We start from the raw sequence: 19572 nt of genomic DNA, 5'->3' as shown, positions 1-19572 counted from the left end.
TGATTTTTGGCCTCTTTTTTTTTTTTAATTTACAATGTGTTTGATGGAGGAAATTTAAAAAATAAACCTAAAGTATTCATTTTGCAATAGAAAAATTTTTAAAAATTTTTATTTTACTTTACCGACGGATTTACAGACGGATTTTCTATCTGTAATTATAGTGTGAGATGATTTTTCAAGGTTCAAATTACAGACGGAAAATCTGTCGGAAAATCTATCTGAAATTACAGACGGAAAATCCATCTGAAAATCCGTCTGTAATTACAGACGGAAAATCCGTCGGAAAGTTCGTCGCCTTTGGGAAATGGATAGAAAATTTACAGAGGGAAAATCCGTCGGTAACTGGTAAAAATCCATCTGTAATTTTTCGACGGAAAAAAAATCCGTCGGTAAATAATTTCCGACGGGACTTTTATAGAGGGACAAAATCCGTCGGTAATTTCGTCGGCAACCAAAAATCCGTCTATAATAAAGATTAAATCCGTCTGTAAATCTGTCTGTATTAATCCATTTTCTAGTTGTGAATTCCAAATAATTACATCCGTTTTCTATATCATCTTTAAAAATTAGATATTTAATAATTTGTATTTTTATAATTATTTATTTATTATTATATTAATAATAAATTTAAAATAATTATATTTATTAATTTTTTAATATAAATATTATTGTATAAATTTTAAGTTGAAATTTTTAACTCCGCCAATACTCGGATGGGATTTTGAACATCTTAACATAAATAGAGACTTGTAAATATATAAAGAATTATAGTAATAATTAGAAGTCTTATTTATTTTTAATTATTCTTCTAATACTTAAAATAAATAAGGTTGATATATATATATATATATATATATTATTTTTTAGAAAAGATAAAAAATAAAAAAATAAATGATGACTTCGCATCACAAATTATTTTATATATGAAAAGGAGATGTGTGATTTTTTTTAATATTGATGTTTGAAGTGCTTTGCAAAAATGTAGTGTTACAAATACACTTGTAACACGCATTCAGCGTATTAACTTTTTAAAAAATTACTTCAGTTTTTGCAAAAGTTTAAAAGCAGAGATATGCAGAGATTCGCCATTTGTCGAGCTTCCATGCACCACACAACCTGCGTGTTGAATGTACAAAAATTACTTGCTTGTTTCTTATGTTCCTGTCGCAGAGATTTCAAGCCACGTTTCGAGCATGCATGCAACACGCGAAACATGCGTGTTGCAGTAGCAGGAAATTCAGAGCCAACGTCGCAGCTACGTGTCACTTCCTTGGGCAACACGTGTTGACTACTTGGTAATGTGGTCTCCATGCTAGCAACATCATGCTCTAGAAAGGCTAAAAAAGGAGTTTGTTGAGGGCTTTGTTGCATGTTTTTCTTTCATTCATGTAGGGTTTGGTGAGAGGGTTGAGAGGATTTTAATTTAAAAGGAGGCCAGGATTTTGATAGTAGTTATTGAGAGGGAAGAGTGTGATATTTTATGTGAGAGTGAGAGTGAGAATGAGATTAAATAATGTGTTAATTGAAAAAATAGTATATGATTATACGTCTTTAAAAAACCATGTTGTTAATTATTTGGGACAACCGAATTATGTAAATTTAGTATTTTTGTTAATTTAGAATTTTGTATTTAAATTATATTATTATTAATGTAATTATTTGGATTAATATTGTTATTAGCAGTTTTATTATGATGTTACTATTAATCGAAAATAATATGATCAATTGAAAATAATATAAAATTTTATATTTAAATGGTATTATTATTAGTATAATTATTTGAATTAATATGATTATTAGCCGTCGTAATAAATTAATAAATTTAGAAATTTATTTATTGAAGTTATTTAATAAGATAAATTTGTCAATTTTTTTACTAGATATTCTATTGTGATGTTATTATTAATCGGGAATAATACTATTAATAAAAAATAATTTAAAATTTTGTATTTAAATTGTATTATTAGTACTGTAATTATTTGAATTAATATTATTATAAGCAATTATAGTGAATTAATAGGGTATTTTCAAAATTTATGTTAAGCTATTTTTTTTTTAAATTAATGTTAGGCTATTTTTTTTATTTTTTTGTTCTTAGTATGTTGTTATTATTTTATTATTTATTTAATTAATGTTATTTTTACTTTATGTTATGTTTGAATTAATAAAATGACTTTATTAATGAAATTAATAAAAAAGATGAACGTGAATATAATAAATTTAAATTTTTGTAATTATTATTTATTTTATTTTCTATTATTAATTTATTTTTATGTTATTTATTAAATTAATAGTTTTACCAGGTTAATAGGAATCTTTTGTCCCGTAAGCTTGATCAGTGAGACATGGAATTCGAACGTTGACCAAACCTTACGAACTACCAGATTTTACCAGCTCTCGAGAGTTGGAGTGATCAAAGGGCATTTCGCGATGCTAGCTGCTTTTGTTGAAAAGTGGCAGCCGGAGACACATACATTTGTAATGCCAGTGGGTGAGTTACAGTGACACTTGAGGACGTGTTACACATATTCGGTCTATCGATTGAGGGAGAGGTTGTGACTAGTTGGACCGATAGTAGTCACAACTTCTTGGTCACCCAGAGCCTCGCGATATTCGGTAGCGAGCCCCAAGTGAGCAGTTCCTGCGGACCGAGTGGTTCGCCAGTACGGATATGCACAGTCCCCCCATTGGCAACACAAGCCATACCAGTTGACACACATTGCTATACTCTTCGGGGAGTTCAGCACCATGACTGGCACGGGATTCATGATGAATGGATACAACGATGGGGTAACCGCCGCAACAGTTGTCTGCGAGATCGGGGTCTGCAACTAATTGTCAACTTCACTCCGTCTGCCGATTATCGGAGTTGGTACATTGCAGCATACGGGATGTACTTTAGGCTGTCGAATGTCATTCCTTAGCATGCATCCCAGCAGCTACCGCAGCAGCCACCCCAGTATCCACCGCATCAGCCATACTAGTATCCACCGCAGTAGCCACCACAGTATCCACCCCAGCGACCAGCACAACTTTATGCAATGTTTCAGCCGTTTTTTTTATCATCACCCATATCTCTCTCAACACGACAGCTCGGATCATGGGCAATCGAGCCGTCATAGATTTAACCTTTATGGATGGGTCAGATTCAACCAATGACTTCATAGCCTCAGTAATCGTGTCCAAGTCTAACTTGGAGTGAACCTGTGAGATTGTTCCCATGGAACACGTGTGCCTCCCGTTAGATCTTCGAATCTCGCAACATGCTTTTTTCTGTATCAAGCTAGCTCGGATAAGCCAGTCGCATCCACGTCCATAAGTTTTGCACTTTGCATAGAACGTCTATGACTCGAATTCATAAACAACATATAATCGACTCCTTTGAAGATAGTGTAACTCCAAATTGTCGCAACGACTGATTTTCTTGAAGCATATTCCATTTTGATTCTAAACTCTCCATCCTCAGGATCAGCAACACCTATAAGAAAACAAATTTGTCGCTCCTCGATATGCTAAAACAAAATCAAGTGAACATACTACCAACTGCTCACATATCTATGTTTGCATATTCAAAAAATTTTGGTGCTTGCATGGCGTCAAGATACAAGCTACGCGTAAAAGGTGGAACGTCCATCGGTTGACTAACTGCGGCTGGAGCCACTAAAGTTTCCGGCACTGCCTCACCTCTCCTATCGCCGTCCTTGTCCTTATCACCGGCTTCGTAATATAAGTAGCTTCGAACTCTCCATCGCTATCATTGTTCATTCCCAAGAACGCCTCAACTCTGTCATCTTGCACATCTGTGTCATGTTGAACCTCATCTGTAGCTATATGCTCAAACTCAACGTATAACTCAATCCTCGGGTGTTGCACCTGAGTTTGCTGGTAAATATGAAACATCCACTGAATACTTGTTTTGTCGATGATTGGCATAACCTCAAACTGTATCAGGCCGCCAAATACGACAACTGGACTCCTGTAAAGAATGTTGGTCACCTTCTTTAAAGTATAAGCCTCTATGCTTTGACAGAGTCCGTATTGTAATTCCGCAAACGTTATAGTGCACGGAACCACAAAAGAAAACATATTCTCACATGCAAAGCTCATCCCTTCATATATATTTCATACTACCTCACCGTTGTAGTAAACCACTATATTTGTAGTGCCCTCTATCGTACGACTGTGGAGGAAAATACTTCTCTCACAATGAAGCAAAATGGTTACGAATTCTGATTTTTATAGGCAGAGGACTCACTTCGCAGGTCACGTGTTACAACGCTATCCAACTAGCGTCTGCCACGTGTACAACACGCAAGTTGCGTGTTGCGTGCCATTGGTGACATGTATGAATCACGCATTATACGTGTTGAAGGGATTGGTGACACCTGGCAACACGTAGCATCCATGTTGCATGAGATTTGGACAAGTGTCCAATCACGTTATCTGTGTATTGTGCCTATACCACTGCAATCCACCCCCTGTATATACATCAAAAGTTTTCATTTTCAGGTAAAGCTAACTTTTAAATTCCATATTAAAATTCTTTAGCCACTTAGCACATTTGATCATTTTTCAAAAATTTATGATTTTTTTTACAAAAGATTTCTCTCTCCACATGAGCATTCTCATTCCTCTTTTCTGCAAAATTCGTATCACTCTTTCTTAGCTTCTCCACTGCAGAATTCAAGTTCTGGGTCGTCGTTAGTTGCAGTAACTTCTATAATTAGAAAGAGGTAACCAATCTAACCTTCGCATTTAATTTGTTGGAACTTGAAAGAAGTACTAATGATGGCAACAAATTCTGGTTTTCTACATCATCATATCCACAAGGGAACATGTCTATTGAAAGTTACAAGTATATATATATTGACTACTCGAAAATAACATATATGCGGTTTTCTTTCTTTGCTGCATCACCACACACTTTCAAAAATATACACAGATTTTTCTCCCTTACATAACTTTTACACGCAAATAAAGCACGATACAAGATGTTCGTTGATGAGTCATATCATCACTAGGAAAACCAAAAAACATGGCCTGGTAACGCATGCTTTTGTATCCTTGGATTTTCTTACCCTACAGCACAGAAACATTGACAACAAAAATTGTTGATTAATATATATAATAATAGTTAAACATGAGAGGGCAAAAAGAAAAAAAAAGGAATTAACATCCAAGTGAAAAATTATAGTGTGATGAAGTCATCATAACCGCAATATGTTCTTAGATCATGTGATGTGTGCTCTATTATTATGAAAGAAAGAAATTGTTGTAGGACTTCTTTTTTTTTTATCTGGTTTTTCACGGTCAACTCGGCAGGTCAAAGACTAATCCGTCGCGGTACTGAGCTCCATTTAAGGGTTCGTCGCTGGCCAATGGGTTGCTGCATGCACAAAGCGGGATTCAAACCCCCGTCACTTGCTTAAGCGGACTAGTGAACTAACCACTAGACTAACCCAACTTGGTTAGAACTTGCTTTTTTATGAACTTTAAAATCAACAAACTCAAATATAGAAAGTGTGAATTATACGGTGATAGCGATTCGATCAGAAAAAATAATAAAAATTAATCAATAGTTAGTTAATAAAAAATTGTATATTCAAAAATTAAAAATTTGTAAATCTAAAATTTATGTTGGCTAGTTAATTATGCACTAATAATTTTTGTTACCTTGTCATATTTATCCATAGTCATAATTGATAATGAAGTGATATATTTCAAATGCTAAATATATTAAAAATGAGTGATCCCATATTAATTATCATAAAAAAGTTAGCGTTATAAAAATATTTTTATATAAATTAGTAGTATAAATGTTGACACATATTATATATATTAAACAATTTAGTGAAATATATTAAATTATCTAACAATGACATTTTAGCTATTAGCTTTATACGAAAGCATAATTAGAAGTTGAATACCTCATTAGTAGGATAAATATTGCTTAATTATCCCTTATTAGCTTTGATGTAATCAATAAAAAAGAAAAGGGCATGGTTTTGAAAGATAAAGATGTATGGAAGACACAATACATGCCTTATGTTCCATGATTGGCATGATGAGAAGGTTGTTGAGGATGAGGTGATGAATGAGGAGGGTTAGCATGAGAATGATGTGGTGGAGTAGGAACCGACGAGTGCGTCTCAGGACCTCTATAATCAATCTCATACATCTCTTTTGAGGAGTCCAATGCTACTTCTGATCGCCATCCCCCTGATACTTAACAATTTCACAACACCATCAAACAAATTTAATCAATTTAAAATATATTATATGTTGGGTCGTAGTAGTAGTGTAATAATAAGAAAAAAACCTGCAGTTGAGGAATAAGGGAGAGTGAGGATGAGAAATAGAAAGAAACAGGAGGTGAAGAAATTACAAGAGGACCTCTTCTGCTCCATACATGACATTATATTCTCTGATTTAATTAATTTGAGGCTTTGTTGATATATTTGGAGTAAGAAGGAGGGTGGAGTATATGGTTTGAGTAATTTATAGGAGCTAAGGGTGAAGTGACAAGGAGAGTTGCGTTTAGATTAGAAATTAATGTAGTGGGGTCTGTATGTGCTGTGTACGTTCATAAACGGAGGTAACATGCCCAATGCAAATAAATAAATAAATACTTTAGATGGAATTTAATCAAATTTTATTTAAATAACTCTAAAAACATGTGTTGCTTCGGTTTTTTCTTCTTCTTACATAAATATATTTTTATGTTAAAATAATAATTAAAATATTAACACATATTATATTGTATTGAATAGTTAGTTAAATATATTTAAATTATATAAAAATATATTTATATAAGTAATTATTTTTTATAGATATTAAAATCAAATTGACAATTAACCAGATCAATACATTGGGTTAACGGATTCAATTGCCAAGTAATTGGCTAAAGCAATTGATTCCATCGTAATTAAATAAGTATGTATAATTTTATTTTTTTTCATCTCATAATAAGTATTTTTTTAATTTTATTTTTGTATTAAACTAACTAATTTTTTAGAATTTAATAATTAGTATATACCTATTAAATTTTTCATATATTTATTGAAAGTTAATTTTGACCCGTTTATACTAATTTTGATCGCTATACATCCAAAGACGGATTTAAGAATTTTAATATGAAGTAGTCGAATTTTAGACAAATTTTTAATTAATTTTTTATTATATTTTTCATTTTATAAAAGCAATTTAGATATAATTTATAGTTATTGAGTTAATTTTTAAAAGGTTTATTAATAAATATATATATATATATATACATATATATTAAAAAATTATAATTTTTCTTCCAATTTTATTTTTAGCATGATGCAACTATATAAAAGAAATATTACAATATCAATAGTACATTATGAAATTATAAAATATCAATAATTTATAGTGTGTTTAGTTAAAAAGTTATTATATATTTTATTAATTAAAATTAATTCTTTTAAAAATTTTAAAAAACTTAAAAATAAATTATAAACTATTAATTATGTGAAAGACACAATGCTTTTTAGAATATCTTTATAAAAATTTTTTTTAACAACATAAATTTTAAAAAAAATAAGTATCTTTTTATAAAAAAAGAACATCTAAAATACACAATACAATTACCACACATAATTTCGTTAGTCATTATTAATATTTTATATAATAATATAAATGTTAAATATGTTAATATTTAAAAACAAATGATTCTTTTAAAAATAGATATAGAGATGATTATATAAAAACTAATTTAAAAAGTACAAAGACTTAAAAGTATGATATTAAATTGGTTAAGTGAAAAATATTCGTAAGCTAAATAATTGAGATATAAATTTATCACATAATAAAAAATAATATATATAAAACTATTAAATTGTACAATATTTTTTATTTCTTTATATACATATCTTATATATAAGTATAATTTTTTAAAATTTTGGGGACCAAAGTCATTACTCACCTCCTTCTAGATCCATTCTTGTACACACCGATTTTGATCGATTTTCTTCTTTAAACGATCATGAAATTAGATCGGTTAAAAATTCGGTTCTCAATTTTTTTTGTCGAACCAACCAATATTTAATTTTTTTTTGTCGAACTAACCAGTTCAGTTCGGACCAAAATTATTTTCTAAATCATTTTGTTAAATTTGATATATTTTACTTATATGCATAATATATTTTTATATAATAAGAAGTATGATTTTATATTATTTATGTATTAATTAACGTTTTTGGAGTATATATATTGAAAATCTCCATCATAAATATTTTTTGAGCATAACATGTGCTTAGACATGTATATATTATATATCAGATACAAATTACGGGCTTTTGGATATAAATATGAAGTTGTTTGTATTATGCAATAACTAAGACATGTGGTAGATATATTGTCCGAATATGATGATTTATTCAAATAATGGAGCTCATGATACATGTATTCATTCATAGAGTCTGATAACTACATGATTCACGTAGTTAACTACGGTGAAGAGAAAAAATTGTTAAAAAATAAAAAAATTATGAATAATTAAATATTTATTTAAAAATATGTTATTTTATTTTTATTAATTTTTTTAAATAGATTATACAATTTTTTTTCATTCTTTTCATGCAAAAGCTTCTTTATAGAATTGTCCATATAATTGATAATTCATATATACACGCGGCGTTTGCAGTATAGAACAATCTTGGAGAAGTTGCTAAGGAAGAATAAGAAGTAGAAAAAGTAACTTTTGGGCAAGATCTAAAACTGATTTAACAGGTTTGCTGGGATAGATAGATACAAAAAATAATTGCTAGCTTGCTTGTTCCCATCTGCATCAACCTTTCAATGTGCCGAACAGGCCATAATTAATTACACTATTATTAGTATTTAGAAGATTTATCTTTAAACACGTTAAAATTAAATAAAGAATATTGTATTATTTATCAATCAAACAAATTCTAATTTTTTATTTGTTATATTTTGTATTAATAATTCAAATTTAAAAACACAATATTAACATTATTTTTTATAAGATTATTATAAAAAATAAAATACAAAACCTATTAATTTATTTATCTCTGATAACATATTATTTTTAAAATAATATTATTACATACTCTATTTTTTTGTTACGCATTGAGTTGTTCTATTTTATGATATTTTTATTAGACCAATTATGTATTGTGCAGTAAAATATGATATGAACATAAGTTTAGACTTAGTTTGGTAAAAATTTTTAATAAGATATTTTTTAAAAGTATAAATTTTTTATTTTATGTTAGTAAATTAAAAAGATAATATATTTGTATTTGTAATTTTTAAAAATAATATATTTTTGAAAACACTTAAGATAAAAATTTTTAATGATAGATTGTGGCTATAAAAATTAAAAAGTCAAATATAATTCTATATATTAATTAATATTTAAATTTTATTCTTACATTAATATCATTTATTATATTTTAGTATTTTTAAATTAAAAACTATTTTACCAAACGCATGTGTTGTTACTTGTACGTATTGATAAAATCTGTTTTGAGTTGTAAATTTTTTGGTAAAAATGAAGGTTCTGCTATGCAAGCTAAAGAAGAGAAAAAGATATCTATTGTACTAGTGAAAAAAATTACCTTTTTACAAAGGCTAAAAGTGCAGCTATATATAACTAAAAAGAAAGAAAAAAATATATTATATTAGTTACTTTCTCATGTTCTTTATCAGTTGTAATACAAACTACCTCTTCATATTTTTTATACAGCTGTCACTTACTAGTGTCCCATAATACCCACTAAACTAAGAGTATTGGGAGTACTAATAGTATTTATGTATTTATACATTAATAGCCTTCCTTAAATTGGGAGTGTACAAATTATACATTCCTACCTTACTACATATCTCTTCAAAAGGATCTGGTGAAAGTGCTTTTGTAAGGACATCCGCAAGTTATTCTCTTAATGGAATTGGCATGAGATTTAGGGAACTATCTTGAACTTTCTCTCTAACTTTGTGGTAATTAATCTCAATTTGTTTCATCCTTTCATAAAATAGGGGGTTAGCCGCAATATATCTAGTAGATTGGTTGTCACAAATTAGTGTTATAGGACCTGGTAACTTGATTTTGAAATCATTCAAGATGTACATAAGCCAAATTCTTTCACAAGTTGTAAGAGTCATTGCTCGATACTCTGTCTCCGAAGATGATCGAGCAACTATTTGCAATTATTTACTTTTTTAGGACACCAAATCGAACACTGATCTTCGGGTATCCGGACACGTATCCTAATCAGAATCTGAGAAACCACGGAGGGATAAATCACAAACAGACTAAAAAACTAATCCATTTTCAAGAGCTCCTTTCAAGTACTTCAACACATGTAAAGCTGCTTTGAAGTGCTCATCCGTGAAACAATATAGAAATTGACTTAACATACTAGCGACTAAGCTTATGTCAGGCTTGGTACTAGTGAGGTATATCAACCTTCCAATGAGTTTTCTATATGGCTTAGCATCATTCAATAATATTTCTAATGACTTTGAGAGATGAATTAAATAATTCATAGGTGTGCTGGTTGGTTTTGAATCTAATAAATTATACTCTTTTAGGAAAGAGTACCTTCTTTGATATAAAGCTATTCCCCTTTTTCTCCTTGCAACTTCCATACTCAAGAAGAATTTTAGTTCGCCTAAATCTTTGATTTTGAACAAAGTATTGATCAATTTCATCTTCACACGTTTGATCTCTTCTATGTTATCCCCCACCAGAAACTAAATCATCGACATAAACAAGAATGGAAGCGAAACCTATTGGAGAAGATTTGGTGAAAAGAGAATGATCTACCTTTGATTGTGATTAACCAGAAGCAATCAAGATAGAGCATAATTTAGAGTTTCACTGACGACTTGCTTGCTTAAGGCCACATAAGGATCATTCTAGTTTGCAAACCATTCCTGGTTATGTATTTAAACAAGGAGACAAATTCATATGGACTTCTTCAGGTAGATCACCATGAAAAAAGACAGTGGTCACATCTAATTGATGAATAAACCAGTTCTTACTAGCTACAATGGCTAAGAGTACACGAAGAGTAGTCATTTTGATTACAAGACTAAAACTATCAAAATAGTCATACCCTTATATTTGAGTGAAGCCTTAGGCCACAAATCTTATTTTGTGTCTTTCTATAGTCCCATTAGAGTTATACTTGTTTTTAAATACCCATCTACATCCGATTGCATGCTTCTCTTTCAGTAAAGTAGTAAATTTTTTGGTCTTGTTTTTCTCTAATGCTTCAAGCTCAACTTTGGTTGTTTTCTGCCAACAATCATTCAAAATAGTATGCTCATAACTCTTTGGTTCCGAATTTGTAAAAATTGCAATGGAAAGGGCTTTGTGTGATTATGATAGTGACAGAAAATTGTAACTTAAATAATTGAAAATAGAATAATGTTTTGTGAATGATGATTGGACTATGCTATCAGAGATAGTAATTTGCATACATTCATAATCATCAAGGTATGTTGACTTGTGTCTTTCTTTAAAGGATCTTCTTAGTGAAAGAGATGGATTAATATCAGTGGGCTGAGAATTAGATTGTTATCATCATATGATGGGATAATATGTGATGCTAGTGCTGCTAGTAAACTCAAAGAGATGAGTAAGGTTGGCTGTGGTTGAACATCAATTGTGTTGGAAGGAGTATTTGGCAATGTATGTTGAATGAGAAGTAAATATAAGGTATGAAAAAGTAATGTGCTGCTAGCAAAGACATCTATAGGATCATGATTATATAAGGCAAGTTTAGTGTTTTGATTAGAATTGGAAACATATCTAAATTGATGAGAAATTTGATTATTCTTATATGGAAAGGAATCTTCATAAATAATTACATTTCTAGATATAAAAAATTGTTGTTCCTGCTTTAAAGTAAAAAAGAAAAAAAAAACATTTTCTTCGTCCATTTTTTTATTTGCAACAAAAGTTAAACCAAATACAAATTACAAAACATCCAAAAATTCTAAAGTGTTGAATGTATAGCATTTTACTAAAAAAAATCTAATAAAGGACATTGATAAACCACTATTTTATGGTTTAAATTGTATTTAATTGAGTGGTTTTATCAAGCTTTTCACCCACTTATTCATATGATTTGCATGATTTTACAATTCCTTCCTAGTTTAGTTCTATGATTGAAAACATGTTTCTTTGATCTTAATTTAGCTAATCTTAATCCTTCTTATTACCATTCGATGCCTTGATCTATGCGTTAAGTGTTTCAGGCTTCATAGGGCAGGAATGGCATAGAGAATGAAGAGGAAGCATGCAAAAATGGAAGAAATACAAGGAATTGAGGAGACGACCAGCGAGAAGTCACGAGGTCGCATGGCTCACGCGACCGCGCGAAATGGAAGAAATCAGAGTGACGCGTTCGCGTGCCTGACGCGACCGTGCGGATTGGAAGCTGCAAGAACGACGCGAAAGCGTGGACGACGCGCACGCGTGGTATGAGAAAGGCTAAGTAACGCGAACGCGTGGACGACGCGGACGCGTGACGTGCGCGATCTGCAGAATTACAAAAGTCGCTGGCAGAGATTCTGGGCCACATTTTAACCCAGTTTTTGGCCTAGAAACACAGATTAAAGTCAGGGAACATGCAGAGACTCAACATGCTTTCATAATTCACTTTTTAGGATTTAGATGTAGTTTTTAGAGAGAGAGGCTCTCTCCTCTCTCTTAGGATTTAGGATTAGGATATCTATTAGGATTAGGATTGTCTCTTCATACCAGGTTCAATGATTTATGTTTCTCTTCTACTTTGAGATACTTTAGTGCTTTTATTTGTATTTGATTTATGTTGCCCAATTGGCTCATGAACTTTTCCATGTTAGATTTTACTGCTTTGAATGAATGTTACTTGAGGTATTCCAGATATTTATGATTTCAATTTAGCTTTCCACATTATTGGCTTTAATTGATTAACTAGAAGCTCTAAAGTTATCAACTATTCATGATTGATTGTTATGTCGGCTAATTAACTGGAATTTCACTAACTCTAGTCTTTCCTTAGAATTTGGCTAAGACTCGGAAAATCTAACCAATTAGTTCACTTGACTTTCCCTTGCTTACGCAAAGGTTAAATAAGTGGGATTAACTTCCATTCTCATAGGAGTAACTAGGATAGGACTTCCGAATTTTCATATCTTGCCAAGAGTTTATTTTATAGTTAATTATTTATTTTATTTGTCATTTAATTTACTTGTTCCTCACTTTCAAAATCCCAATTTACAAAATCCATAATCAATAATAAGAACATACCTCCCTGCAATTCCTTGAGAAGACGACCCGAGGTTTGAATACTCGGTTATCAATTTCAAAAGGATTTGTTACTTGTGACAACCAAAACGTTTGTAAGAAAGGTTGATTGCTTGGTTTAGTAACTATTCTTACAACGAGAGTTTACTATAACTTCTAAACCATCAATCTTCAGTTCTTCAAAATGGCGCCGTTGCCGGGGAATTGCAAACGTGTGCCTTATTATTGGTTATTGTAAATATTTTTCAAAAAAAAAATTTCAGATTTTAAAATTTTTTATCTTATCTTATCCTTTTTTTAAAAAAATCATATCTTTTTCAAACTCCTATCTTATTTTTTTTCAAATATTATATCTTTTTCAAAATATTTTTTTGTTAGTTTTTATTTTTATTTTCTCTCACTACTATGAACTCTCACCCCTTTGGCTATGAGTCTGGTTACAACTATGTTGCAGGAAGAGGAAGCTATAACAGGAATATGCATCAAGGTCAAAGCAATCAAAGATGGACGGAGCCAAGAGGATCTGATAAACCCTTTAGGCAACAACACCCTCCTAGATCTCACAAACAAAGACCATTCTACAATGCATACCAAGCTGATAGATATGGTGGACCGCCTAGTAGCTACCAACAAGCCCCACCGTATGCTCAGAGACCATCCTTACAACATAACTATGAACCACCACACTCACAAGCCCCTTTCCATCATTCACCTCCATATGACCCCAATCTTTATTCACCACACCAACCACCATATGAACCATACCCAAAACCACCACCTCAATATACACTATGTCCATATTCATCAACCCAAGAATCACAGGCTCGCTTCGAAGAATCAGTAGATCAATTTCATGCAACTCTTCATCAACTGAAGCAAGCAATAAATCAATTATCTTCCAGACGTTTGGACACTCAGGAAACCCCCATGGCTTCATGTGGAGAATCTAATGAAGAACGTAGCATGGAGGAGAAGTTAGAAACTCCGGTGGACAGTGAGCAGCACAATTTTGTATTAGAACAATTGGAACAAGATGCGCCTGCCATTAAAGAGGAAGAAGTGGTTGAAGACTTAGGAGATGCAGAACCTCCATGGGAAATTCAAGTCATAAAGCCTCCTTCCAAGGTATTTGAAATTGATGTTGAGGAGGGTGTACAACCTCCAAGGCATGTCATAATAGAAGACTTGGAAGAGGTTAATCAAGAGATGGAGATTCAAGAAGAAGAGGCACAACCTCCCATGCCCTTGGTGAGCAATAAAGAAGAGATTAAATTGGAAGAAAGCCACCAAGAGGAAGAGGTTGATATTGAAGAAGATTGCAAAGAGGTGGAAGTTGTTAGAGAAGAGCACAAGGGAGTGGAGCTTCCACGTTCATTCCAAACACCTCCCCCTAAGTTGCCATCATCCTTCGCAACATTCAAGTGGGTAAAATTTATATCCCTTAGCTTTCTAATTCCACTAGAATACGGGCTACTGGAGACAGATGATCAACTTAGAGCTCTTTGTGGCATTAAGAGTAAGAGGAAGATGGTCAGTGGTAAGAATTGTCCTGCAAGGTTCATTATGGTTGGAAGCTTTAAGTTTAAACGCAAGGGTTGGTATAGAGCTCAACTGAATGGGTCTAGGAAGTTGTTTGGCGGCTTTAATGAGAATTCAGATTGTCTGCCACCCGGTTGGAACACTAAGGATCAATAAGAAGATGGGTTGACGTTAAAATTTTTGCTAGTAAAGAATTTCATAAAAACAGTCGTGTTGTAGATATAGTCTCTAAACCGATAGAAATCCCTTCGTACAAACGTTTTGCTCGTCACAAGTAACAAACCCCTTTAAAATTGATAACCGAGTATTTAAACCTCGGGTCGTCTTCTCAAGGAATTGCAGGGAGGTATGTTCTTATTATTGGCTATGAAAAAGGTAAAATTAGGGTTTTGGAAGTAAGGTGCGAATATATTATATGACAAGTAAAATAAAATAATAATAGCCGTAAAATAAACCTTTGGCAAGGTATAAGAACTGGAGGTCCTTTCCTAGTTATCCTTATCAATTGTGATGAGAATTGGATTTTTCTCCCACTTTGTTAACCTCTAACTATGAAGGTAAGTTAAGTGGATGAATTCTAATTTTCAATCAACAATGAGTTTGATAACTCTAGAGTTACCAATTATTTAACCAAGACCAAAAGGAAAGAAAATTGTAGCTGCTGGAATAAAAATGCTTTTAGATGGGGAGCGATAATCATGTAAATAAAAGAAAGCAATAATAACTGAAATACCTCAAATAATATTAATTCAAAGAAAATCATAACATGAAAGAGTTCATAAATTTAATTGGAAAAATAAATAAAAATAAAGAACCTGGGATTGAGAGTCACTCCTAAAACTAAGAGAAATCCTAAATCCTAAGAGAGAGAGAGGAGAGAACCCCCTCTCAAAACTAATTTAAATCATGAGAAGTGAATTATGAGTACCTGATTATGAATGGATGCATTCCCCCACTTTATAGCCTCTAATCTGTGTCCTCTGGGCCGAAAACTGAGTCAGAAACAGTTCAGAAATCACTTCCAGCGCTTTCTGGTCCGTACAGGTCGCGGAAAAGTGACGCGGCCGCATGGCTCACGCGGCCGCGCGGGTTGCGTTCCTGCCAGGTCACGCGTCCGCGTGACTCACGCGTTCGTGTCGCTTGGCGTCGAGGCAGCTATGGCAAATTATATATCAAATTGAAGCTCCGGACGTTAGCTTTCCAACGCAACTGGAACCGCGTCGTTTGGACCTCTTTAGCTAAAGTTATAGCTGTTTGAGTGCGAAGAGGTCAGGTTGGACAGCTTAGCAATTTCTCCAACTTATTGTATTCCTTCCATTTTTGCATGCTTCCTTTCCATCCTCTGAGCCATTCCTGCCTTATAATCTCTAAAAACACTTAACACACATATCAAGACATCTAATGGTAATAAGAGAGGATTAATAATAAGCAAATATAAGATCAAAGAAGCATGTTTTCAATCAAAGCACATAATTAGGAAGGCAAATGTAAAACATGCGAATAGTATGAATAAGTGGGTAAAGAGTTGATAAAATCCACTCAATTGAGTACAAAATAAACCATGAAATAGTGGTTTATCAACCTCCCCACACTTAAACAATAGCATGTCCTCATGCTAAGCTCAAGAGAAACTATAAAGAGATGAAGAGGAATGATAGAATGTATGAGATGCAACCTATGAATGCAACTAAATGCAAAATGCTTCTACCTACTTAGTTAAAATTAAATAAGCTCTTCAAGACAAACATAAACCAGATTTCACTAATTCAAATCATACAATAAAAAGCAAGTAAACTTGTAAGAAGACAGCTCATGAAAGCAGGGAACATAGAATCAAGCATTGAACCCTCACTGGTAGTGTGTATCACTCTAATCTCTCAAGTGTATAGGGTTATTCACTCTACTCTTCTCTAGTCATGCTTTCTAAACCTTGTTCTTCATCTAACCAATCAACAATATTTAATATACCAATGCAAACGTCATGAGATCTTTTTCAAGGTTGTAATGGGGCTAAGGTAAGGGTAAAGGTATATATATGGCTAAGTGAGCTTTATAAATTGAATCTTTAATTAACCTAAACTCTCACCTAATATACATATACTCTATATACTTTTAAATTCATGCATAGCTACCCATAATTCCCACTTTTTTATAATTCCCATACTCATGTATCAACTTTTTCTTTTTAATTTATTACATATGCATTGATTTTTTCATTAACTTAACATTGGGATAATTTTGTCCCCTTTATTTATTTATTTATATTATATATATATATATTTATTTTTTATTTTTCTCTTTTTTTTGTAGAGAAATAAACATAAATTATCAATGCACATGGATTTTCTATTATTTTTCTATTTTGATTTTTCATGAGTAGGTTCCCAAATTCCTAATATTCAAATAAATTAGAAACATGTTACATTCCCTTATCAACCCATGTTCCCAAAATTTTCCCACACTTATTTGCTACACAATCTCTATCTTAAGCTAACCAAAGATTCAATTGGGATAATTAATTTGTTTTTCGCTTAAGGCTAGTGATGTGGTTATAGAACAGAAGGGGATTAAAAGCTCAAGGGGCTAACAAAGGTGATGTAAAAGGTAGGCTTATTTGGGGTAAGTGAGTTGATAATCAAATATGGCATCAATCATACGCAAGCATGTAAATATACTAAACAAAGGACATATAGACTGGAACAAAATACAGATTACAATCATGGAGAAGGAAACACACAGGAATAAAATATTTATGGTTAAATAATATAACCATGTAAATAAGCTCAAAGTCTCACAGGTTGTGTGTTCTTTAGCTCAAAAACTATGTTCCAAATACAACTTCAAACAAATTTAACAAAAAAAAAATTTCAATTTAAATTAGTAAAATTTTTCAAAAAATAGGATCTTAAGAAGAAACTTATTATTTTAACCAAGCAGTAGCTAAATGCAAAAATCAAATAAACATGAAATTAAATATGCAAATGCAACAATTAACGAAGAAAATAAAATATTGGTGTTTGAGACAGGAAAGTACTAACCCATGGAGATCGGTATCGATCTCCCCACACTTAAAGATTGCACTGTCCTCGGTGCATGCTGAGATGTGCAGGTGGACGGGTTGCTCCAACTGATGCTTTTCTCATCAAGGAATGTGCGTAGGAACTTGTTTGTCTCTCCCATGTAAATGTCTTCCGGTCTCTTCCTAGTGGCCATCCTGAAAGAAAAAGGGAAGGAAAGTAACCCAAATCAAAGATAGAAAACAAATAAAATAGGGGTTGGTTAATGCCAAAAATAAGGGTCTCAATTACATGGTAGCTACAACATGAAAGTGAGAAAATAATAGAAGGACATGGCAAATCAAGAGTGCAAAAAGTTGCAACACTAGGGAAGAGGGTGTGGGTAAGGAGAGATAATATAAATTCATGTCAATGCAAAAGTAATATAGGTATAAAAGATTGGCATTGATTTAAATAATATTACTCAATCAGAATTAAACAAGTCATGAAGCACCAAGAAAATACCAGAAAAGATGTAATAGTTGAATAAGAATATTTGAACACCAATAATAACTTTTAGAAAAATAAAATATGCAATGAATGAAAGTATACAAATAAATTAAATAAAATAAAATGAAAGTGAAAAAGAATGAAAAGTAGAAAAAGAAAGTGAGAAAGGAGAGAGAAGGAAGAAATTAGGATTAGAAGAGAAAAGATAAGAAAATTGGCACTAATCTGGATAGGTTATGCGACGCTGGCGACGCGGTCGCGTGGGTGACGCGGTCGCGTGGGTGACGCGGTCGCGTGGTGCGCGATAAGGTTGGGTGACGCGGACGCGTGGGGCACGCGATCGCGTGACTCGATTTGTGCTAGTGGCGCGAGTGCAGCTTCGCGGCCGCACAACTCTCTGTTCAAAACGTTAGTATTGCCAAAATCCAGGGTGACGCGGTCGCGTGGTCGACGCGATCGCGCGGGTGGCCTTATTTCCAATATGACGCGGACGCGTGGGTGACACGTTCGCGAGGCAGGGCTTGTGCTGCTAGCACAGGTCCAGCCCAATTCCAGCTCAACTTTCGGCCATACACTCTTTTTACGCCGATTTCAGGTCACGCGGCCACGTGGGTGACGCGGTCGTGGGAGGCTATTTTTCCAAATGACGCGGACGCGTCATCGACGCGTTCGCATGGAGTCAATTTGTGCTAATAGCGCGCCTCCAGCCCTGCTCTTGCGTAACTCTCTGTTTAATTTATTATTCTCTCATCTCCTTGCGACGCGGGTGCGTCGCTGATGCGGTCGCGTCGCGTACTCGCTTTTTTTTTATAATCTGAAAAATGCAGAATGCAGTGTTAATATGAATGTAATGCAAAACTCCAGGTTCAATATAACAAAATAAAATAAAATTCAAAAACAAATAAAACTAAATAAAAATGAAAAAGGACGATCATACTATGGTGGGTTGTCTCCCACCTAGCACTTTTAGTTAAAGTCCTTAAGTTGGACATTTGATGAGCTTCCTGTTATGGTGGCTTATGCTTGAACTCATCCAGGAATCTCCACCAGTGTTTGTGATTCCAGTAACCTCCGGGGTCCCAAACTAGGCATGTGAAACCCTTGAGCAGCTTTAAAAAGATTCTTAGGCTCCCGGGGTGTTGGATGTCAGAACAGATTCCAGGATCCCAAATCTTGCTTTTACACCCGTCTTCGTGTTGATTATCATGATTCCATCCGGGTAGCAAGCAATCTGAATTCTCA

General features: G+C 32.9%; 1 long non-coding RNA gene across 1 annotated transcript; it reads right to left on the bottom strand.

Moving 5' to 3' along the window:
• Nucleotides 1–4734: 4734 nt before the first annotated feature.
• Nucleotides 4735–6560, bottom strand: LOC112696497 (uncharacterized). Its single transcript, XR_011862256.1, has 3 exons — nucleotides 6320–6560; nucleotides 6043–6225; nucleotides 4735–5079 (listed from the first exon to the last, which is right to left on the bottom strand). It is a non-coding gene; the product is annotated as an uncharacterized lncRNA (long non-coding RNA).
• Between the last annotated feature and the right edge of the window lie 13012 nt (nucleotides 6561–19572).

Source organism: Arachis hypogaea, chromosome 6, assembly GCF_003086295.3.
Source record: "Arachis hypogaea cultivar Tifrunner chromosome 6, arahy.Tifrunner.gnm2.J5K5, whole genome shotgun sequence".
In the NCBI taxonomy this organism is placed as follows: domain Eukaryota; kingdom Viridiplantae; phylum Streptophyta; class Magnoliopsida; order Fabales; family Fabaceae; genus Arachis; species Arachis hypogaea.
This window is presented reverse-complemented; position numbering and strand designations above follow the sequence as displayed.